We start from the raw sequence: 26,203 nt of genomic DNA, 5'->3' as shown, positions 1-26,203 counted from the left end.
GTCAAATGAAATTTCCCTTAAAAGTGGTTTTTTATTATGTCAAATGAAATATGTCAAGTGGATTTTATGTCAAATGAAATAATAACAAATATAAAAATCATTATATACACAAAACTTGATCATATGCTTATATGCACATATAACAATTTGCATATCGTGATTTTAACCAGACCACTGGACTTTTTTTTAATTCCCCCTTATAATATACATTTCACGCACGCATATAAAAAGATAATTCGAATAATAATAAGTATCTGCGAACAGGTAGCTGATTATCCCTTATATTTATAAGTGTCATAAAGTTTTTGTAAATTATCCGCGTTTTCAATTTTATTTGATTCACTATTTATATAAATAAAATAATCCAAAAAGCAAGATATATAAATTTCTAAATTCTTGCATTTTGAATTTTCTTTCAATTTGCATATTTAGTTATTTATAAATATGCCAAGTGCAACAATAAATTTATGTGCGTAATTTTGAAATTGAGAATGACGAGCGAAAAAAGGGGGAAAAATTGGAGGAATAATGATATATAGATATAGTGATGAAAAAGAGAGTAGAAGAGGGGGAAAAAAAGTGATGCCATAAAGCACTCAGCAGGGTGCGTGATCCGCTTACGAAAAGTCAGCGCAGTTTTCACATTACTGTTACCGAGTTTTCGTCTTACCATACATTCTAGTGCACTCTCAATATATACGCAGCATGAGACACTGTTTTACTTTCACGATAAAGTAAAAAAAAAAAAAAAATGAAAAAATGCACACACTTTTCCATGGAAAACTTTTTAAAATGCATATGTGGATATTATTTTTTAAAACGAAGGGAAGCTTTCAAAAATGATAAAAAAATTTTTATTCAACCTTTTTTGAAGTCAAAGTCAAAATGGCTTTAATTTTCATTTTTAAATAAATATTTAATAATTATTATTTCTCCATAGGAATTAAGATTTTGAAAAAATTCAAATTTAAACCTTTTGAAATTCAATAACTTTTACGAATATTATTATAAAACATAAAGATAGCGATCACTCCGATTTTTCGACTCGAAGTGATCGCTATCTTCATGTTTTATAATAATTTAAATTTTCATAACACTTTTCAAAAAAAAAAAAAAATTTTTAATTATTTACAAAATTTTTAATAAAATCCTTCTCAAGAATTCAAATATTTTTATATTTTTAAAATTCTTCGAGAAAAAATTCAATTTTTTTCAAAAATTTTAATAGCATTTTTCGAAAAATTCAATGTAGTTCTAAACGATCCAATTTTAAGCTCATCATAAATGTAATTTACTTGAAATAAGGGTACATACATTTAATAAGGAGTGAAAATTCAAAGTTTCAAATGTTCCCAACGATTCGTTGATGTCTTTATGCGAAACATGTTATTCGTGTTAACGCGCCCTCGACAATTCGCTGTGACGTCTCCTCTAGTCCCTTTCATATCACTCATTTATCATCCTCCTCACCTATATATGCGTATACATGCAGAGTATCTCCCAAAAAATTTCTATTTACACATTTCGATTTAAAAAAATTAAATTAAAATTTAAAAAAAATTAAATTACAACTAAATTAAAATACAATTTTTAAATTCTAAGAAAAAATGACAAAGATAATAATTATTTCCACAACAAAAATAAAGTTGACAATTCCTTATTTTTTCCTAAAGTTCTGTTTAATTAGCAATTCCAAGTTTGACTGAGCAGAAGATATTCAATTTTTTTTCCCGGGAATAATTTCATGAGAGAAAGAGAGAATCGTCTCCTCATAAATATAAATTGACTTTTTTTTTAATTACTCGCGTTAATATTGGAAATGAAGTTCATATTCTCTGACAAGTGGAAATTCCGCGTGTTGTATGAAGTAATAATTAATAAATTGGAAAATAATATGGTAATACATATTGTAAAGGAGTGGTAAAGAAAAAAAAAAGAAAAAAGATATTCGCGGCTTTTGCCACTTACAGTTGTCGCGCGCAATAATATCGCGTGGTTTTAAAAGACAATCTCTTTTTAAACGCTTCTTATTTGCAGCGTATTACAGAAATATTGTTCATGCATAAGCCACTCGACGAGACCCATAAATCTCAACGACTTTCGTGGCTAATAATTTATTGTCTCAATGAATATTCACGGAGAGAGAGAGAGAGAGAGAGAAAGACCACACGAACGTGGGATGAGCGCGCAATGTCATGTAATATTACTCTTCTCTCGCCGCTACTGAAAAATCATTCACTCTATGCATTTTAATTCTCTATTTCATTATAAAAATATATATGTACATGTGAAAGGCATTTTTCCCTCAAAACCGCTAATTATCGCTAAAAAAATCTGAACCTAAACTAAAAACGGCTAATTATATTTTAACGAATGATATTACATTGGAATAAAAGTTTTATGCACTTAAGGTTACAATTTAATTAAGAAAAATTAAGTCTTTTTTGAATTGGCAATATTGTCTTTGTGCCTACTTGCAAGTGTATATGTGTATCAATTTTTTTTACATGTGAATGTGTACATGTGTATGAATTTTTTTCACATGTGTAAGTGTACATGCGGCTGTGTCTTGTGTACATGTTTAAGTGTATATGCGAACGTATCTTTTGTATATGTGAAAGTCTCTTTTGAATTGGCAATATTGCCTTTGTACCTGCGCTTGCACTTGTGAAAGTGTGTGTACGAATTTTTTTCACATGTGTAAGTGTACATTCGTCTGTGTCTTGTGTACATGTGTAAATGTATATGCAAAGTATCTTTTGCATATGTGTATGAATTTTTTTTACATGTGAAAGTGTACATGTGTTCGAGTTTTGTTCACATGTGTAAGTGTATATGCGTACTATCTTGTGTATATGTGAATAAGTTTTTTTATATCTTAAAGTGTATATGTGAATGAGTTTTTTTTTACATATTTAAGTGCAAACGTTTACGAGTCTTATTCACATGTGTAAGTGCACATGCGTACCCATCTTGTGTATACATGTGCCCCGATAATAAATTTACAGAAAATATCTAGAATAAAAAAAAAATGAATTTCAAATTAAGAAGAAAAAAAAGTTGACAAGAGAGAATAGACATTAGATTATCTTGAAATTTGATTTTCAGAGGAAGAAAAAAAAATTATCTTTTTATATATAAATATATATTTTTTTTCTTTCTCAGATGTGGAGAAAAAGAGCTGATAAGATTTCCCCTTCAAGAGAGAGAGAGAGTAGAGTATTTTCGTATTCTAAGCTGTGACACATCGTCACACTTGTATTTTATTGTAGCTGCATGGTGGCATAATATTCTTGAGGCGTGTCATCGGCCTTGTGATCAATCGTATATATGTGGTCGTCGCACGAAAAAGAAAAAAACCAAAAGAGAGATCGATAGCGTCGACCAAAAACTTCCCTATATAACATTTTCTACACCCTTCTTTCATGCATATGCTGATATCACTTGAGTTTTTGGTCGCGCGGTCACTATATGGCTGGCGCATATAGAACACGACGGTTTGCTCCATCGACAGATATATATCGAGAGATTGAATTTATTATGTTGATTCGAAAGAAGATATCCCACGTGTCTACTTTTTTTGCTCCCCAAAACTGTAACTGGAAACGAAACTTATGGCCTCTTTAGGCGGGAAGGAAAATGAAATGAAATGAAATTCCAACTGTGTCTAAAGTGCTGGTCAGGATCTAATAATTTTTTATGGTGAGAGCATTAAAAGAAAAAAGAATTCTTGTTATCACTAAGTTTCTATGGGTCACGGAAAAGTATTTAGCTCTATTAAGTGTATATGTGCAAGTGTTTTGTGTACATGTGCATTGTACATTATGTGCAGGGTTGCCTCAGGTCAGGGAATTCAGGGAAAAGTCAGGGAAATTAGAATTGTAAAAGTCAAAGTTAGAATCCGAGTTAATGTTAAATTTTAAATCAAAATTAAAGTTAAATTTAAATTTAAAGTTAAAGTTAAAGCGATTTATGGAAAATGTTGACGTCGAACGCACATCTGTTGACCTTGAAGGTCAAACGATTCTTTAGGTCTAGCGCATCGCTGATCAGATTGTGCCAGCATTCAGTTGTCCTAGAAACAGTCAATTGACCGCATGTTTAGTAATAATATTTTTAGTAGTAATATTCTCTCTTGCCACTTATATAACTCTGACAGCATCAATATACTTAAAAATAAACTTCATATATATATACACTTTTGTAACTTAAATCTCTCTCCAAAGAAGTGTTTATTTAGGAGAATAAAAAAAAATTGTCTCATGAGGAAATTTTATTCACCCGCAAAAGTTGGGAGTGTTTTACAAGAGAGGAGAGAGAAGACCATCAGTATAAATGTAAACTAATGTTTCATTAAGATGAGCAGCTGCGTCGCGTCACTTAACTTATTAGACAACATGGCCGCCCAGAGCGCGACAGAAACGATGTTATTACTTGCCTCTCATCGCGCTCTCGCACACCCCAAGAATAATTATTTAATTGTTTCATCGTCACACTTATCCAGAGCGTGGTAATTCCCATTTGTAAATTCCTTCGGTTGCAATGAAATAATTCCATTTTTATAGAATGCTTTTGTCTTCTATATCTTTATGATATACATTACCATTAATAGATGGTCAAAAATATTCCTCAGTTCTTAAGATTTGGTCTTCGCTGTAACAATATCAATAGTCATCTATTTAGCATAAATAGATCTAATCTGAAACAATGTTTTGGATGTTTTGTGAAAGGACGATGACACAGAAAGTCATTCGGGAGCAGTTTTCTTAGAAGTCTTTTAGAGTTTTGTGGTTTTACAACTTCGCCTTAGTTAGATGGGAAGATGAGATATATTTAAAAACTGGGTGCACATTTCTTTCTCAAAAGAATGTGGTTTCCATGGTGCATATATATATACACTTGTGAAATCAAATGTGCCCATCTGTTCTGTATAATTTGCAAAACAGATCCTTTTTGGATTAGGACTCTATTTAAAATGTTTGCAAACATATTTTAACCCCGAAATACTTTATAATGCTGCTGTTTTATGCACATGAGTATATATGTTTTGCTGCGGAAATGTTTGTAAACATATTTCAATCTCGAAATACTTTATAAATCAGGGAAAACTTGGGGATTTTTATTATAAGAACTGAAAAAAATTAAATTTTTAGAATTTATAAGAAAATTCCGAATTTTAGAGTCTTTTTTGTTTGCCTCGAACTATATATGAAATTGCGTCAAGAATTCTAATTCAAAACCTTCAATTTTTTCTATTTCTGACAATAATTTATTTTTCAATAACTTAATTCTTCAAGAACTATATCATAAAATTATTACTTAGAGATTATTTCAATTATTTTTAATAAAATTTTCCAAAAGAATTCAATTATTTAAACTAAATTCTAATCAAAATTTCACAGGAATTCAATTACTTACCAATTTTTTATTTTCTTCGAACCAATTCAATTACTTTTCATTTTTTGATGAAATTTCTCGAAAAAATTCAAATATATTCAAAGAATTGAAAAAAAATTAATTCTGAGAAATTCAATTATTTCGAAAAATATGATTAAAATTCTTTTAAAAATTTTATTATTTAAAAAAAATGATGACAAATTCTTTACAAGATGTAGTTATTAAAATTTTCAATACAATTCTTCTTAAAGATTCAATTATTTTCTCAAATAATACATTTTTTTATGGAAACTAAATTATTTTAAAAAATATGAATAAAATTCTTCGGAAGAAAACAATTATTTTCATAAATAATAATAAATTTTTTTTCCTGAATTCAATAATTTTACAAAAATTTTGATAGTGCTTTATAAATTTCAAAAATTATAATAGAATTGATCATAGAATACAATTATTTTTGTAAAATATAACATATTCTTCCTTGAAATACAATTATTGTCAAAATTGTTTGTGAAAATCTTCAAAACAATTCAATTATTTTCGTTAAAAATAAAATTCTTCGGAGCAAATTTAATTATTTCAAAAATTTTAATAAAATTCTTCCCAAGAATTCAATTCCTTTCCAAAAATAAACATTTTCACGCAGGAATTCAATTATTTAAAGAAAATTTTAATAAAATTCTTCGTCAGATTTCAATTATTTTCAATTTTTTAATATGGAATTTCTCGATGAAATATAATTTTTTTTTGAAAAAGTTTTCAAAAAATTTGAGAAATTCAATTATTATTTATAAAACAATTTGAATAAAATTCTTCACTGGAATTCAATTCATTAAAAATTTTTTTATAAAAATTCGCTGCAAGAATTCAATTATAAGTAACAAAAGCTTATCGCAGGATTTCAATTTTTTTATAAAATTTTAAATAAAATGATAAAAAATTGCATTTATTCTTAAAAAATTTTTTTTTAATTCGCCGAAAGAATTCAATTATTTAAAAAAATTTTGATAAAATGCTTTATAAATTTCAAAAATTATAACAAAATTGATCATAGAGTATACAATTATTTTCGTAAAAAATAAAACTCTTCGAAGCAATTCAATTATTTAAGAAATTTAAAAAAAAATTCTTCCCGAGAATTCAATTCTTTTTAAAAATAAACATTTCACAAGAATTCATTTATTTAAAAAAAATTTAATAAAGTTCTTCGTCAGATTTCAATTATTTTCAAGTTTTAAATGGAATTTCTCGAGGAAATTTAATTTTTTTTTTGAAAAATTTTTAAACATTCTGAGAAATTCAATTATTTTTCTTAAAACATTGAATGAAATTCTTCACAAGAAATTAATTATTTTCAAAAATAATAATATTTTTCTTCGAATTTCAATTATTTTTATAAATAACAAAAGCTTTTTGGAGAATTTCAATTATTTTTTATACAAGTTTAAATAAAATAATTGCATTTATTGTTAATTTTTTTTTTTAAATTTGTCGAATGAATTCAATTATTTTTTAAAAATTTTGGTAAAGTTCTTCATAAAAATTCAATTATTTATGAAATTATTGTTTTTTTTTTAAATAATTGAATTCTCAAAAAATTTTCTACTAAAAATTTATTAAATAATGAATTTTACTTAAAATTTTAAATTATAATTTGAATCTTAATTCCTATAGAATTAAGATGTTGCAATAAAGGAAGAACTGCAGTATTCATATTGTTCGAAATGTCACCTTTCTAAATACCCCGCTTTTCAGCAAAATAGAAAGGCTATTCGATGATTAAAAAAAAAAAAGAAACAATAATTTCACATCATAAAATGCAATAAACACACTTTACTTATAATTTTAAAATCCAATCTTGGCTCGAATCTTGGACACTTTTATGTTGGTTCATATAAAATGTGCGATAATGGTCAGTGTAAGTCATCAGGATTTGAGGGCAAGGAAGGCGCCAATGATATTTTCTGAATAGAAAATGATTAGGTTTCCATTCGCCTTATTGACGCTATAAAACGTATAAAACTCATAAAATCTCTATACGAAATGTGCGTAATTTACACTCTTGTTTGTATAAACGAACAGAAGAAAATTATGCAGACGAATATCTCTTGAAAAAAGACATTCCAATGTCAACAAATATATATTTAACGAATGAGATTTTTCTTCATTTTAACTCGTTTTATTATTGACTAGATCTATACTGAATTCAAAATATATTAATTTTATTTATTTCTAGTAGCAATTTTAATAATTTGTTTTCAGGTATATTTAAAAATAAGAAAAATTTATATAAATCAGAATTTTATATCAAAATCGATTTCACTTTAAGAACAATATTATTGTTCGTCGAGATAAAAAAAAAAAAAAAAAAAACAAACCGCACATTGGCCACAGTTCGTTAGCGACTCTAGGGAGTTAATTAGCGAAAAAGTTAATTTCTTGCTTGCTCATAAACGGACGCCGGTGATGAAATACGAGCCTGATAAAGGCAGACGCAACCAGAGGAAACTGGAGTTTTTGGTTTGAGAAGAAAAGGAGGAGAAGGAGAAAACTCAAGTCAAGAGTAAATAGATTAACATTGTTTCTGCTTCATGATTTTATTCCCGCTGTATTTTTGCCCTTCTCTTGATTTTTCAGATCTTAGACAGAGAGAGAGCAAAGGGCGCACGTAATTTATTAGTTTTTGTACAAATTAAAAAAGTTGACGCTTATTTCCAAGAGAACCTAACCTAATGTTCTGTGAAATTCTCTCAAGGATGAAAATGAAATATTTTGTTATTTCAGGGAGATAAACTGATAATTTTGAGGAATTCGACCGCCATTTTGATTTTTGAAAATCGGACTCAAGATCGAGAAAAAGTGTTAGAAAAATTTAATAATTTTATTTTTGCTTTTCTTGTTAGAATTTAAATTTTACTCGATAAGTTGATTGATAAAAGTTGAATGATGAGACCTCTCAAAATTCTCTCTTCTTTATGTAAATTATTATGGATCAGTCCCGCGCTGCTAGAAAGAAAAATATTTTTGTTCCGCCGATTTGCCCACGGTATATAATATGCGAAGGTAGTGGGGGAGAGGGGGGGGCGGGGGTAACTTAGTGAATAATTACCAGCGGGTATGAGCTTGATTCATCACTAAAGTTCGCTACCTAAGATGCTTTATCTGCGCCTCGCAGTCTCCGCAAAATTAATATGCTAATACCAAGGCACCCCCGACCCAAACACCGCAGCTACTGTGTGAGATTCTCCTCATCAAGCATCTAACACCCATTCGATTTCCCTTACTCTCATATATCATTCGAATATGTCTCCTATTCATTGTATAATTGCAAGTATTACACAAGTTTAATTTTTTTTCTTTCAACACAACTCCTATAGATGATCTTTAAATAGAATTATTTTTTTAAATTAAATTATCTGCATGTAAATCAATTTTATACAGTTGAACATGTACATAAGGTACATGCGCATGTACATGTGCAAACTGCACTTGTAAACTAAAATGATGCAAATGCGCACTTAATTATACGCATTTACGCTTGCACATGTAAAGAAAACTTATGCACATGTACACATATATATAGGCATTTACCCTTGCACATGTAAACAAAACTCATGCACATATACACTTACATATGCGCGCATGTACACTTGCACATATAAACAAAACTTTTGCACATTTACACTTAATTATACGCATTTACACTTGCACATGTAAACAAAATTCATGCACATATACACTTTGATATACGCATTTGCACTTGCACATGTAGACAAAACTCATGCACATATACACTTACATATACGCATTTACACTTGCACATATAAACAAAACTCTTGCACATATAAACTTAAATATACGTAAAAGCGATGTGCTCGGAAAAATTGATCATAACTTTAAATATTAAAAGGTGTTATAATTTCTCCAGCTATTAAATTTTTTTTTCATAATCCCAAATGGAAAATGTGTATAATTCTATTCCCACGACTAGCACATATACACACTTATTTCTATAAGTGATACGAGTTATTAAACGTTTTCCGAATCTCGCACCGCACGCATCAGCGATTAGCGGTTTAACACGAACTATCGTGCCGACCAACACCAGCACACCAACTGAACAGTAAAGCACTCGGTTATTTTTTTTTTTTTATTCTCACCGATCGTTTACAAACGATTAGCGTTTAGGTATATCAGGAGAAAATTAAATTCCCTTATAATCGTTGCAGATAAGCGCGCATACGCTCTTTGCGAGGCGTGGAAAGAAAATACATGCGCGTAAGGGTGTTTGTTGGCATTAGTGCGCTGAAAATAAAATGATCATTTTTCAATTATCACACATGAAACTCTTCCGGGGCCCAGATTTAATATTCCGAGAGACACTAATGTATATTTAAAATCTCTTCGCGAACATTGGAATTGAAATGCCTTGGTTATTTTTCAAAAAAAAAATTGTGAAATATTTTTATATGCCATTGAAATTCTCTGTGTGCATACCGTTAGAGCAGTGAAACGTGGAATCAAGAAGTTCATATATGTGGTGTATAGATAAAAGAGCGATGGGGCTAATAAAACTCGTCAGGTGGACTCGTAAGTGTCTAGCGTCAAATTATTTTACAAGCGCGTCATAGGTATCGCATTTTCTTCACTCTTTTCAGTAATGTGCACATGTGAAAAAAAAATTACACATATATGAAAAATACTTATGCAAATATAGACAAGAAAAAAGTCAAAATCAGTTTTAGGAAAAAGTTTGGAAATCATGAAAAAGTCAGGGAAAAAAACAAAATTACTTTTTTGTCAACTCTGAGTCATTCAAAGTTATTCGAAAAATAACAATTTTCGTTTAGATCTGAAAATTATTGATATTAGTTGAAAAGAGTGTAATTTGTATATGTATAGAGTTCGATATATGAGGAGGTTGACCATATAGTGGACATTAAATAAAGCACGCATTACTTTACTGTCTTTGAAGTTTCCTTAAAGAGAGCTCTCGCACATCTCGTATCATTTGAAATAATTAGCGGCAGCTGACTTCGTGTGGCATCTGACTCATGCATATAGACACACTTGACACGGACTTGTAATTGCGCCCAGCATGCAATAAACTGTTACCCGAGTCTTATATCATTGTTATTCCTGATGTTTCATCTTTCTTTAATTTGTCTCCTCAGGCGCCATGAAGGAACATCCACCAAGAAGGCATCAGATCATATTATTCTTAAAATAGAACAATTAAATTCATCATTGAATTTTAAAATGGTGCAATTTAAGAGTAGAGTTATTCCCCTCTGCTGGATATATTAACATTATTTGCTTTAATAAAGGAGACGTCAAATATTTTCATGAAACTTTAGACAGATTAATTTATTGATTAAGTATAATTATATAATATGTACAATAAGTATTGTGAGAATATGTACAATAAGTATTGGAACTTTTATACAGTCTAGGTTGGACCCTAACCATGAATTTTATGCATAATTTATTGTTATTTTACTTTTCCGATAAGACAATTCGATTATTAGACATGGTCCAACCTTGACTACTACTAACTAAGAGAGTTAGTGTGATTGAAGAAAGAAGAAAAGTTCTTATTTCTTTGACTGAAGAAATAATAAAAGTTCTTCATTCTTTGACTGAAGAAAAAACAAAACTTCTTTTTTTTTACTGAAGAAATAACTAAATTTCTTTATCTTTGACTGAAGAAAGAACGAAATTTCTTCCTTCTTTGACTGAAGAAAGAACCAAAGTTCTTATTTCTTTGATTGAAGAAATAACAAAAGTTCTTATTTCTGTTTGAAGAAATAATAAAACTTCTTTCTACTTTGATTGAATAAAAAACAAAACTTCTTTTTTTTACTGAAGAAAGAACAAAATTACTTCTTTTTTGACTAAGGAAAGAACAAAATTTCTTATTTCTTTGATTGAAGAAAGAACAAAACTTCTTTCTTCTTTGATTGAAGAAGGAACAAAATTTCTTAATTCTTTGACTGAAGAAAGAACAAAAGTTTTTATTTCTGATTGAAGAAATAATAAAACTTCTTTCTACTTTGACTGAAGAAAGAACAAAACTTCTTTTTTTTACTAAAGAAATAACAAAATTTCTTCATCTTTGACTGAAGAAAGAACAAAATTTCTTATTTCTTTGATAGAAGAAAGAACAAAACTTCTTTCTTCTTTGACTGAAGAAGGAACAAAATTTCTTACTTATTTGACTGAAGAAAGAACAAAAGTTTTTATTTCTGATTGAAGAAATAATAAAAGTTCTTTCTACTTTGACTGAAGAAAGAACAAAACTTCTTTTTTTGACTGAAGAAAGAACAAAACTTCTTTTTTTTACTGAAGAAAGTACAAAATTTCTTCATCTTTGATTGAAGAAAGAACAAAATTTCTTATTTCTTTGATTGAAGAAAGAACAAAATTTCTTCCTTCTTTGACTGAAGATAGAACAAAAGTTCTTTCTTCTTTGATTGAAGAAAGAAAAAAGTACTTTCTTCTTTCACTGAAGAAAGAACAAAAGTTCTGATTTCTTTGACTGAAGAAATATCAAAAGTTCTTATATCTTTGACTGAAGAAATAACAAAAGTTCTTATATCTTTGACTGAAGAAATAACAAAAGTTCTTATTTTTTTAACTGAAGAAATAACAAAAGTTTTTATTTCTGATTGAAGAAATAATAAAACTTCTTTCTACTTTGACTGAAGAAAGAACAAAACTTCTTTTTTTGACTGAAGAAAGAACAAAACTTCTTTTTTTTACTGAAGAAATAACAAAATTTCTTTCTTTTTTGACTGAAGAAAGAACAAAACTTCTTTATTCTTTGACTGAAGAAAGAACAAAATTTCTTATTTCTTTGATAGAAGAAAGAACAAAACTTCTTTCTTCTTTGACTGAAGAAGGAACAAAATTTCTTACTTATTTGACTGAAGAAAGAACAAAAGTTTTTATTTCTGATTGAAGAAATAATAAAACTTCTTTCTACTTTGACTGAAGAAAGAACAAAAGTTTTTATTTCTGATTGAAGAAATAATAAAACTTCTTTATTCTTTGACTGAAGAAAGAACAAAATTTCTTATTTCTTTGATAGAAGAAAGAACAAAACTTCTTTCTTCTTTGACTGAAGAAGGAACAAAATTTCTTACTTATTTGACTGAAGAAAGAACAAAAGTTTTTATTTCTGATTGAAGAAATAATAAAACTTCTTTCTACTTTGACTGAAGAAAGAACAAAACTTCTTTTTTTGACTGAAGAAAGAACAAAACTTCTTTTTTTTACTGAAGAAAGTACAAAATTTCTTCATCTTTGATTGAAGAAAGAACAAAATTTCTTATTTCTTTGATTGAAGAAAGAACAAAATTTCTTCCTTCTTTGACTGAAGATAGAACAAAAGTTCTTTCTTCTTTGATTGAAGAAAGAAAAAAAGTACTTTCTTCTTTCACTGAATAAGAAAGAACAAAAGTTCTGATTTCTTTGACTGAAGAAATATCAAAAGTTCTTATATCTTTGACTGAAGAAATAACAAAAGTTCTTATATCTTTGACTGAAGAAATAACAAAAGTTCTTATTTTTTTAACTGAAGAAATAACAAAACTTCTTTTTTTCTTTGACGTGTTACACTATAAGTTAGTTATAGGAAAAATTGTAATTTTCCAATGTAACATAAAATGTATGTTTTACCACAGAAATTTCGTCCTTGTGAGAACGAGTTGGTATAGAGGAGTGAAGGAAGGAGGAGAAAATGGAATGCAGACGTAGGAATCGGCCCCTTTTAGTGATGGTAAGTCAATTTTAATAAATTAATGCTTTGTGGTCTACGTTCGGTGATTATGGAAAATGTAAATTACACAATTAAAGTTATTTACACTCATTGTCTTGTCCCTTAAACATTCTTCCTGTTATAGACGACTCACGCACACAAATTGTAATGAGTAATATTAACGCTCGCATTCATACTCGCGGCATTCTTTCAATTTGGTTTTACGACCATAAATGTGTAACTTGACAATAAGGGATCCTATTTGACGATGTCTTCTACGAAACTATATTTATATTTTTTTTGCCCAGTACTTTTATTATATCCTGGTTTTTTTTAAATAATTTATAATCGTAATTATAGTATTATTCACATTTTTTGACTTGAATTTAGAGTCAAATATTAAAAATTGTCGATTTTCATTAAAAGGGGATAATTTTTGAAAGGGTTTTCTTTTTTGTCGTTTCCTTGCTGTTGAATAACAAAGAAAGTGAAAGAGACAAAACTTTACCTTTTGTAACCGAGGTGTAATTTAGTAATGAAGACCATGCGTCATTTGGATGCTGGGTGGTAAATCACAGGACATAGATTGGGGTTCTTCTCTTCCAGATGTGACCCAGTGCTTTCTGCTAATTTGCTGTCCGCACCCAATCTTCTGCCCTCCGTATCCCCCAATCGAATGAACGAGTCTGCAAAACCACACATACACTCACATCAAACAATTTTCTTTTGTAATTAATATTTTTTCTAATGCAAATGTCATTCTATTTTTAATAAAAATAGAAAGTGTTGTTTTAACCCCTATTCTGGGGTAATAATCGTTATTTGATAGAATTGGACCCTGGACAATAAAATTATGATTGTAAAATAGGTTCAGGAATTTTAATAAAATTCATTGGAAAATTCACTTATTTTCAAAAAGTAATGAAATTCTTCGCAGAAATTCATTTATGATTAAAAATTTTAAAAGAGAGTTAAGTACAAAACTTATTAGTTTCGTATTCGAATCTCAAATACGAAACATTACCGAATCTAATGTTTCGTATTTAAGATTCATTGATGTTCGTGCTCCTTATCGTCATTTAGAAATCATTCTATTGAATATATTGTGAATACACAATCCCTAGATTTTCTTTTCTTAAAAAAAAAATACCTGTGTGTGAAAGAGAGAGATAGGGTCCGTGGCACGAGCCTGCTTTTTTCAACAGCTGGTCCAAGATAATAAATGAGTGCAATGTCAGTAAAGGGACATACGTAACGCATGTACCTAATCGAACAGAGAGAATAAGGAGAGAGAGAGAAAAAGAAAAAAATAAGGGCACAAGAGAGGGCAAAAAGCATGGGCGTGTATATACTCCCTTCCTTTGGGATTCAAGTTGCACAATGGAATTATGCTCCTACGTATTGGTATACGTATTCTATAAGGGCCTCACGATATATAGTTATACTTGTACCCTTGGGTATGTCGGATATGCCCGCTATGCCGGGGCCATGTTCTGGTTTTGATCCGTGCGCCAGATAAGATCGCTCGCTTTGTTACCAAGACTCGTGTCTTCGGGTTCCAAGAGAACCCATGGCGAATCTTTTTCCTCCCCTGGATTATCTTATTTCTTCTTTTTTTTTGCTTCTAATGCACCAAATTTCAGCATATTGTCATCAAAACTTATATTTCTCAAGGAAATAACGAAAGTACAGAGAAATCAGTTTATTTTTTTAATTTTTGGTCCGTACGGTCCTAATAAAATTTAAAATTAATTTTCGAAATTCAAGATCCAAATGGTCTAATCAACAGGGGTTTCCACAGCTCAGGGATGTCCGGGAATTTAGGGAAAAATCAAGGAAATTTGAATTGATAGGGAAATCAGGGAAAAGTCAGGGATTTTTATTAAAAGTATACCGGAAAAAATTTAATTTTTAGAATTTATAAGAAAATTCTGAAGTTTAGAGTCTCTTTTGTTTGCCTCATAAACTATGAAATTGTCAAGAATTCTAATACAAAACCTTCAAAATTTTTCTATTTCTGACAATAATTTATTTTTAAATAACTTAATTCTTCAAGGACTGTCATAAAATTATTACTTATTATTATTATTATTATTATTATTATTATTACTTATTATTATTACTTAGAAATTATATCAATTATTTTTAATATCTACTATTTTAATAACATTTTCCAAAAGAATTCAATTATTTAAAGAAAATTTTGATAAAAATTTCACAGGAATTCAATTATTTCCCAATTTTTTTATAAATTTCTTCAAACCAATTCAATTATTTCTAATTTTTTTAAAGAAATTTCTCGAAAAAATTCAAATATATTCAGAGAATTGAAAAAAAATAGTTCTGAGAAATTCAATTATTTTGAAAAATTTAAATAAAATTCTTTTAAAAAATCTATTATTTTAACAAATTTTGACAAAATTCTTTACAAGATTTAGTTAATAAAATTTTCAATACAATTCTTCTTAAAAATTAAATTATTTTCACAAATAATACATTTTTTATGCGAATTCAATTATTTAAAAACAATTGAATAAAATTCTTCGCAAGAAATGAATTATTTTTATAAATAATAAAATTTTACTCGAGAATTCAATTATTTAAAAAATTTTTGATAAAATGCTTTATAAATTTCAAAAATTAAAATAGAATTGATGATAGAATACAATTATTTTCGTAAAATATAACATTATTCCTTGAAATACAATTATTGGCAAAATTGTTTTTAAAAATCTTTGAAACAATTCAATTGTTTTCTTAAAAAATAAAATTCTTCGAAGGAATTCAATTATTTTAGAAATTATAATAAAATTCTTCTCAAGAATTAAATTCTTTTCAAAGATAAATATTTTCTCCGTAATTCAATTAATTTCAAAAATAAAATTCTTCACTGGAATTCAATTCTTTAAAAAAAATTTTAATAAAATTCGCTTCAAGAATTCAATTATAAATAACAAATCTTATCGCAGAATTTCAATTTTTTTTTATACAATTTTGAATAAAATTATAGAATGTTGGATTTATTCTTAAAATTTTTTTTTAAATTCGCAGAAAGAATTTTTGATAATATGCTTTACAAATTTCAAAAATTACATAATAAAACTGATCATAGAATACAATTATTTATTTGTGTTAAATATAACATTCTTTCTTGAAATACAATTATTGTTAAAATTGTTTTTAAAAATTTTTGAAACAATTCAATTATTTTCTTAAAAAATAAAATTCTTCGAAGCAATTCAATTATTTAAAAAATTTTAATAAAACTCTTCCCAAGAATTGAATTATTTAAGAAATTTAAATAATGTTCTTCACAAGAATTCAATTCTTTTCTAAAATAAAAATGTTCACAGGAATTCAATTATGTAAAAAAAAAATTTAATGAAATTCTTTCTCTGATTTCAATTATATTTTCAATTTTCTAATAAAATTTAATTTTTTTTTGAAAAAGTTTTAAAACATTTTGAGAAATTCAATTATTATTATTTAAAAAAATTTGAATATAATTCTTCACAAGAAATTAATTATTTTCATAAATTAAAATATTTTTCTATGGAATTCAATTATTTTCATAAATAAAATTCTTCACTGGAATTCAATTCTTTAAAAAAAATTTTAATAAAATTCGCTTCAAGAATTCAATTATAAATAACAAAAGCTTATCGCAGAATTTCAATTATTTTTTATACAATTTTAAAATAAAATGATAGAAAATTGCATTTATTCTTAAATTTTTTTTAAATTCGCCGAAAGAATACAATTATTTTTAAAAATTTTGATAAAATTCTTAATAAAAATTTATTTTTTAGAAATATTCAATTATTTAATAAATTATATATTTTAGTATTTAAATAATTGAATTCTCCAAAAATTTTCTAACAAAAATTGATTAAATAATGAATTTTACTTAGAATTTTAAATTATAATTTGAATATTAAAAGCATTATAGCGTGAATTTTTAGAAATAACTAAATTTTGAAAAGGCCGGGTTTAACTTCAAAATTAAAATCTTTGAAAATTTGAATTTATATAGTTACAATATTCTTATGATATGAAATAATGATTTTTTTTTTCATCTTAAATTTATCATAAGTTATTGAATTTCAGAAGGTTTGTATTTGAGAATCCTAATTCCTATCGATAAATAATAATTAAATATTTATTTAAAAAAGAAGTTATTTGTTTTTGAATAATTTTACTTTTAAAGAAATTTGTAAATAAATGTAATAGAACATTTTTTTTGAATATCTAATAAAGAGAATGAATCAGAATATTCTTTTGGGTCATCAGGGAAAAAATCAAAATCATTCAGGAAAAAGTGTGAAAATTAGGGAAAAGTGAGGGAAATTCGACATTAAATTTTTGTAGCAACTCTGTTATATATATTACTCAAGGAAAATAACAAAAATACAGAGATTGGACATGTTAACTTTTAAATGTTTGGTCCGTTTAGATAAAAATTTAATTTTGAAAATTGAAGATCCAAATTGTTTAATCAATCTCCAATAACTGTTTAAACTCTATAACTGTAAGGGTTAAAGTAAAGTAACCTGTAACACTTAAGAGACGATGGATTTATCTAAAAGGTGTCTTATCACGATAAAAGAGATAAATATCTCCACATTAATTTATCTCGCAGCGATTAAGATGTAATCGTTATTTTACCAAAAAGCTGCAAATGTTGTTATATAAGTTTCCATTGGGTTCGATTTCATAGTGCGACTGGAGAGGCATTTTACGATGAATATACACCTTTATACGTGAGATCATTCCTTGGTGCAGCTTGGTTAACGGTATCGGAAAGTACCTTTATACATTATAACGTGTTGGAGATTCCACCGTGGAAGAACCAATCGGCGATGAGAGACTATAATAGAGAATCATGAGTGTATAATGCGAATGCTAGTAATACAGACGAAGATAGATGAGAGAAAAGATCAATAACACGCATAACTGTGCTTATACTAATTTATAACCATCTTTATAATATAGTTTTCTATTTATTCAAAATACTATTTTGTTGAACTCAATATTCTTCTTGTCATCAAACTTATTGGAATTCCTTATACCTTTCTTCTTTATAGATGAAGAAGGATTATTTTATTATTTGAATTCATAACTTAATTTATTCACTGTTAACTTAAATGTATTTATTATTTATGAAAATAATTGAATTTACAAAAATTAGGGCTCTTTGTTATAGAAGCTCGCACTTTGAAGCTTCTGCGCTATCACGCAGCAGAATTTATGTTCTCATACTCGAGGAGCACCAACTCACGCACTTCAAAATAATGCTTGAAAAGTACCAGAGAACTTAAAGCAGCTGGTGGTGCCAAAATTAGCCATATGGAGACAATTTTTAAGAATTATGATTATATCGCGATGATTAAAGAATACGGTGACGCAATAAAAATTAATTTTTCATTAAATCAACTCAAAGTAAACGCACAAAAACTTTCAATTTTTTCAAAAATTTTAAACTTTCTCCGCAAAGAAAAAACAAACAATTTTTTAATGATTGATAACATGAAATTAAAAATTGTTGCCGTAAATTATCTTATTAAGTTATTACAAAAGGTTTATTAATGATGCAATTAGTGGAATACCTACAAAACTTCTGGAAGACGAGAGAAATAAATATAAGAATGAAAGTTCAGAGAGAGCATCTTATAGGATATGTTATTAATCACCGCGTGTAATAATATTAATAGCGTATCATGACTCCGATAAATGATAATATTATTTATTGAATCGTTTTCAGAAAGAAGGAACACTTCCCTGTCGTATAATTATATTTGTAATGGAATTAATGTTGATAGAGTTCTGTTATTTGAAGAAATTAATTTCTTATATACTTAGGGAAAATTATTTCCCTTCTAAATAATATTTATAATAATGTATTTCTATATATTTCTTAACTTTTCTATATAATTTTAACCCTATAGACAATACAACATATCTAGTTCATACGAAAAAGAACAATTGGGGTACCCCAAAATTGTTTTGGTTAAAAAAGCGTTAAAAAAAATTTTTTTTTAATAGCGAATAATAAAAACTTGCAACCTAATCGATTATCGGAATCTTATATAAGATATTGCATTGTATTTTATTTTTCTTTTCATCTTCGAAGCTCTTTCGAGAAATAAACTCACTATTTTAAACAGTGTGGAGAAGGGGGTTGAAAATTAATTTTAACGAGTTTTGGACTCCCTTCTAAAAATAGTTACACACCCCGGGGGAAGGAAAATAAAAGACCTTAAGAACTCGGTCAGTGCTCTAAAAAAAAAAAAAGGAAAAAAAAAATTTTGTGAATCCTCGGGCCGGGTTAGCTTTATCTAACGACCTCCAGATTTTTATAGCGTCATTAAACTTCGCCTGGAGAGGTGGCCCAGACTCTTCAGGCCCTCCACTAGACGTTCGTCCCATACACAATTTTTATGTATACTGATTTTCTCCTTCGTATATAGTTTTGATTTTTTTTTCTTCTTCTCATTTCTCACCTTTCAGCTGATGGGAAAATGCCTGGCTAAAGGTGGGCAAAACTATCACTAAAAAGTTATAGTTTCTTTAAAAATATTATCCAGTTATATAGGAAAAAAGTCAGGAAAAAACCAAATTAATTTTTTTTTTTGTGCAGTTCTGTAATAGTTTTAAGAAATGTGTGTTTACATAGTATAATACAGAATTAGTTTTTTTCTTACTTAAATCAAAAATGAGAAAATCATAAATACAACAGTATGTTAATAATTTCGATCTGAAATTCTTGCACTGATTCATGTTTATTGAAAAAGCGGGTATTAGATTTGATTGTAAGAATAATCAATCACCTTGGATCTATTATAGATTCAATGATGAATGTACTTTTACCTACGGCACAAAAGTAACAATCTCCTTGATTAAATCTGGTACTATTATAATAGATTATTTCACGAGATACAAAATGTATTTTCAATAGTTTGTTTGATAAAAAATTTTTCTAAATTTTCTATTCCATTGATTGTACATTCCAATTGATAGTAAATTGCGCATTTTACTTCATTACTTATATATATCCTTCAGTAGTGTTAAAGCTCTTTTATACTTTCGATAAGATATAATAACCGCATACATACTAATACTGAGAAATTTCTATTCTTATTTAAGTAATTATTTTAAACAATTCTTATTATTTAAAAATTAACATTCGTGTGAAATTAGTTATAAAATTTATGCCCTGCAAAGAATCCCCTCTCCGTTGACTAATTTTTTCATTAAATTAATCAGAATTGTGACTAATTTTTCATATATCATCTTAAGCGCCCCAAATAGCATTTTAGGGCGAATGTGACAACATTGCCTCAACATTTTGAAAATTAAAATATTATTGCTAATTTAAATTAGTAAAAATGTTAACTAATTAGTGATTTTCTGCTATAGGTACTCAATTGTATTTTCGGCAATTTAGATTAAAAAAAAGTTAAATGATAATGAGATAAGCGAAGTGTGCACCATCTAATAAATGTTGGAACAGGATTATTTTCTCCCCGATAAGATAATACGAGAGTAAGATTTTTGCAGATGGGGAGAGGTCGACGTGATTCTTGACAAAAGGTATGTGTGAGATATTAAGGGGCGCAGGTCCTGATAGCTCGAGACGTATAGTGCAAGAGCCACGACTCCCTCTCACTCTCTGAATCTGCAACTATCTTTTATATACATATATAGAAGTTCGTCTGGTCCAGGGAGGCGAGTAAGGCACTTCACCGGGTTGGTTCGGTCAGGCCAGGCCAGAGCATGGATCGGACAAAGGTCAGGAGGGTCGTTGCTCCCGCGGGCAGGGCATATCCTGCAGTGCCCTGCCATGCCTAGCCTTTCCCAACCGAGCAATGCCTGCCAGCCAAAGCCTTCAGCAATATACGTTTCTTATCCACCGCGAATAGAGATTCTCTCAGTCACTACTGTCTTCCTTCTATCATAAACATTACGTCCTCTCAAATCCTCTCTAATAATTCTCCCCCTCAAATCATATAAATTAAAATTAAATTACCGTTTGAAAATTCCGCTTTTAATTTTATTATTATTATTATTATTATATTTTATATCCTTTTTTTTAAAATGTCTTTTCGAATATTAGATTTCAATATACGGCGATAATTCCTTATTTTAGAAGTTTTAATTGATTTGATTATTATTATTATTATTATTTATGATTTTTAAGTGCTAAAAACAAGACTGTCTCTGCTAAAAATATTAGAAATTTTTTCCATGAAAAAACCCTGACAAAGATACTATTTCAGGGTTTTCAATAAAAAAAGAATTTTTTTTCCCTGATTTCCAGACTTTTTCCTGACTGATTTTGATATTTTCCCTAACCCTAAGGAATATTCTGATTCACTTTCAAAATTATTAGATACACAAAAAAATGTTCTATTACATTTATTTACAAATTTCTTCAAAAGCAAAATTATTCAAAATCATGAATAACTTCTTTTTTAAATAAATATTTAATTATTATTTTTCTATAGGAATTATGATTTTTTAAAAATTCAAACTTGAACCTTTTGAAATTCAGTAACTTTTAAGAATTTTATTATGAAACATAATGATATCGAGCACTCCAAGTATTCGTCTCGGAGTGATCGCTATCTTCATGTTTTATTAAGTCAAAAGAAAGAAGAAGTTAAAAAAGAAAGAAATTTTGTTCTTTCTTCAGTCAATGAAGAAAAAACTTTGTTCTTTCTTCAATCAAAGAAGAAAGTACTTTTCTTCTTTCTTCAGTCAAAGAATAAAGAAATTTTGTTCGTTCTTCAGTGAAGGAAATAAAAACTTTTCTTCTTTCTTCAGTGAAGCAAATAAGAAATTTTGTTCATTCTTCAGTCAAAGAAATAAGAACTTTTGTTCTTTCTTCAGTTACTGAACTATGTACTTTTGTTCTTTCTTCAGTCAAAGAAGAAAGAACTTTTATTATTTCTTCAGTAAAAGATATTAAAAAACTTTCTCTTTCTTCAATAAAAAAAATACTTTTCTTCTTTCTTCAGTCAATGAAGAAATAACTTTTGTTCTTTCTTCAGTTACTGAACTATGTACTTTTGTTCTTTCTTCAGTCAAAAAAATAAGCACTTTTGTTCTTTCTTCAGTCGAAGAAACAAGAAGTTTTGTTGTTTTCTCTGTCAAAGAAATAAAAACCTTTGTTCTTTCTTCAGTCAATGAAGAAAGTACTTTTCTTCTTACTTTAGTCAAAAAGACGAAAGAACCTTTGTTATTTCTTCAATCAAAGAAGAAAGTACTTTTCATCTTACTTCGGTCAAAAAGAAGAAAGAAAATTTGTTCTTTCTTAAGTCAAAAAAAAAAGTATTATTGTTCTTTCTTCAGTCAAAGAAGAAATAACTTTTGATCCTTCTTCAGTCAAAGAAGAAAGAACTTTTGATCTTTCCTTAGTCAAAGAAGAAGAAACCTTTGTTCTTTCTTCAATCAAAGAAAAAAGTACTTTCCTTTTTCTTCAGTCAAATAATAAAGTACTTTTCATCTTTCATCAGTAAAAAGAAGAAAGTACTTTTCTTCTTTTTTCAGTGAATGAAATAGGAAATTTTGTTCTTTCTTTAGTCAAAGAAATAATAATTTTTGTTCTTTCTTCAATCAAAGAAGAAAGAACTTTTGACCTTTCTTCTTTTACTGTTGTTCTTTCTTCAGTTACTGAACTATGTACTTATGTTCTTTCTTCAGTCAAAGAAGAAAGAATTTTTGATCTTTCCTTAGTCAAAGAAGAAGGAACCTTTGTTCTTTCTTCAATCAAAGAAGAAATTACTTTTCTTCTTTCGTCAGTCATACAAGAAAGAACTTTTCTTCTTTCTTCAGTCAAAGAAGAAAGAACTTTGTTCTTTCTTCAGTTAAAGAAGAAAGAAGTTTTGTTCTTTCTTCAATTAAATAAGAAAGTATACTTTTCTTTTTTCTTCAGGCAACGAAGAAAGAACTTTTATTCTTAATAATATTCTTAATAATAATTGAATTTTGAAGAAGAATTTTATTATTTTTAAAGAGAATTGAAATTATGACGAGTATATTTTTAAAGTTTACAACGTAATAATTGAATTTCTGCAAATATTTTTAACTTCTCTAAAATTCAATTTTTTTACTGTTTTTAACTAAAATACTTCTATAAATCTATGATTTTTAATAATTAATTAAATACATATATTAAAAATTACAGATAACTATTTATGAATTTTGTAAATTAAATTTTTTACAGTACTTTAAGAATAATAATAAAATCTTTTTAAGTTTCTAATTAATAATTTAAAGATAAATAACGAAAAGAGTATAGAAAATGATCAAAGCATCATATTATTATATAAGGATAAGATGCTTTTTATAATAATTTTCCTTAAAATGCTCCAATTCTTCCACCTTTTCCCCTATATATTAATTTTTACCATTTTTCTCATATAATTAAATTTAAAAAAAAGAAGATTAAACTCAATTTACACTCTGCGTGTGAACGAATTAATAAACAGTGACAAAAATTGTAAAAAGTGGGTCAAATTCACAAAGAAGAACTCTTGGAGATGAAACCAGATCTGACGAAATTAAGTAGATGTTGAATTAGAATAAATTAAGATACGGGTAGAGTGAATAAACGTTATTATGGTTTGAGCACTAATGCGTAGCGACAAAAATTAGGACAATTAAGACAAATAATAGAATATTTTTAAAATTGTTTACAAATTCAAATTTATCCCATAATCGCAATTTACTGCATTATGGAGAAAAAAAAAATTTCAATATTTATCGTCTTTTAAATATGAATTCCTTTTTAATATAAAGTAATAATCAATCATATTAGCGTGGATGAGAAAAAGTCACTTATTTGCCTTTCGAGCGTCTTTAAAAGAAAACAAAAAATAAAGTCTATTCGTAATCTTCTCTGAACCGCAAAGTGTTGCCACTGTACGGTGGCAAACTTTTGAAAGAACCAAAGAATTCCTTGCCGCTGACTTATTTACTGCGACACCTCAATAAGTTTTCGACCACGTCCAGTTTCTCCTGCGCGAGAGAAGAAAAAAAAATAATCCGAACAAAAAGAAACAAATATGAATACATATAAAATTTGAATACTCTTCAGTTTATTTCTTTTATTTTGTAAATTTTTTCAGCTATTTTTAATTCATAAATGCAATTTTTTACATTTTTAGTTATTTAGTTTTTAATTTGTTCTATTATTTTTTATAACAAGAATTAGAAGATTATTTTTATTTTTTAAAGTGCGAGAGTAAAAAATAAAAAAGATATTTCGCTAATCACGAAATCAGAATTAAAAAAAAAATATATTTCTTTAAATATTTATCGACTTTTGTTTGTGATGTTATAGATATTTATCTTTTCGGGCAAATATTTACGGTTTGAAATGAAACCAAATGTTTTAAAGTGCTCCATTAGTGAGAGTCGGTGGTGAAAATAAAACAGGTATTATGCAACGTAATACTCTGCAAATAGGTAAAATTAGAAGCGTTAGTCCCACCGGAAGTTGTGTGGATTTTTTTCTCTCTCTATATTATTGAAAAAATAATTTTATTTGATTCAAATAAACGCGATTAATTGTCTATTATCAAATAAATATTTACTTGCATCAAATAATTTTTATTTGCGTAAAATTAATAATTTTTATTTGAGTCAATTAAATGCTATTTGCTTTAAATATAGCGAAATTATTGGTCCAAATAAAAATTACTTAATTGAAATAAAAATTAATTATGAATAAAACAAAAATTTTTTGATTTAAAGAAAATTTACTTAATTTAAATAAAAATTATAGTTGATTTAGATAAAAATTATTTGACTCAAGTAAATATATTTATTTATTATATTTGAGTTATTTGACTCAAGTGAACATTTACTTGATTTAAACAAAAATTTATTTCATTCAAGTAAACATTTACTTGATTTAAATATTTGTTTAAAAAATATAAAATCCGAGAATATTTTTTTCTATAGTTTAGAATATTTTGGTTCATCAGTCTTTTGGAGTGTAGGACGCATTTAAATTCTTTAAATAATCAGTTGCAAAAGTTTAAGCCTTTAAGGGTTGTGTGGGAGATGGGAAAGGCAATTGCTTCACCCTGCGCTTGGATTATACATGGAGTCGAAGGCAAAAGGACCTTTCATCCTGCGCTCAATGTATCCTCCACTCAAACTCATCTCAGGTCGTAACTTTGCTAATGGTTTACCGCCGTTATTCCCCGACTAACGCGTTAAGCGTCAGCAACTTGTTCGGATGATTCGAAGCTTAAAGATGTAACCTGTCATTTTGCACACACAACACCACCTGCAGTTCGCGAAATTTCTGTATTTTAATATTTTATACAAGAATCAGAAATTAATGATCGATCGAATGTCAAAATAGATTAAAATCGAGAATTTTTTTTCCCAACACTTTCTCATGTTAATATTTAGGAAAAATATTAAGAATAAAAATAATAATAAAAATATTAATAAAAAAATATTAAAAATAATAGAAAAAAAAAAATATTGGGAAGTTAAAAGTTTTACTAACAACTATATTTATAATTTATCAAAATCAGAAAAATTTCAAATTATTCATTGACTGTGTAATCAATCATAAATTGATCAATAGCGTATGTAAAGAATATAAATATGACTCCCTTTGTAAGGTAGCTTAAAAGAAAATTATTTTAAAGTTATGTTAATTAATTAATTAATTAATTAATTACCCTGAAATGAACTTGACTGAAGAAAGAACAAAAGTTTCTTCTTCTATGACTAAAGAAAGAAGAAAAGTACTTTTTTCTTTGATTGAAAAAAGAACAAAGGTTCTTATTTCTACTTATTTCGACTGAAGAAAGAACATTTTTTTCTTGTATGATACTGAAGAAAGAACAAATGTTCTTTCTTCTTTGACTGAAAAAAGAACAAAAGTTCTTATTTCTTTGACTGAAGAAAGAACTTTTGTTCTTTCTTCTTTTGACTAAAGAATGAAGAAAAGTACTTTCTTCTTTGATTGAAGAAATAGCAAAGGTTCTTATTTCTATGACTCAAGAAAGAACTTTTCTTCTT

At 27.5% G+C, this 26,203-nt stretch overlaps 1 long non-coding RNA gene across 1 annotated transcript in view; it reads left to right on the top strand.

The window, feature by feature from the left end:
- The first annotated feature begins 9,574 nt into the window (after positions 1-9,574).
- Positions 9,575-26,203, top strand: part of LOC122500540 — a 64,664-nt gene continuing 48,035 nt past the window's right edge. The window contains exons 1-2 of the long non-coding RNA XR_006301490.1: positions 9,575-9,987; positions 13,083-13,177. This is a non-coding gene — a long non-coding RNA (uncharacterized LOC122500540). The remainder of the gene's footprint in view (positions 9,988-13,082; positions 13,178-26,203) is intronic.

Source organism: Leptopilina heterotoma, unplaced genomic scaffold (assembly GCF_015476425.1).
Source record: "Leptopilina heterotoma isolate Lh14 unplaced genomic scaffold, ASM1547642v1 Lhet_188, whole genome shotgun sequence".
Taxonomy (NCBI): Eukaryota; Metazoa; Arthropoda; class Insecta; order Hymenoptera; family Figitidae; genus Leptopilina; species Leptopilina heterotoma.
Note: the sequence above shows the minus strand (reverse complement) of the source record. Positions and strands in the feature narration are given on the sequence as shown.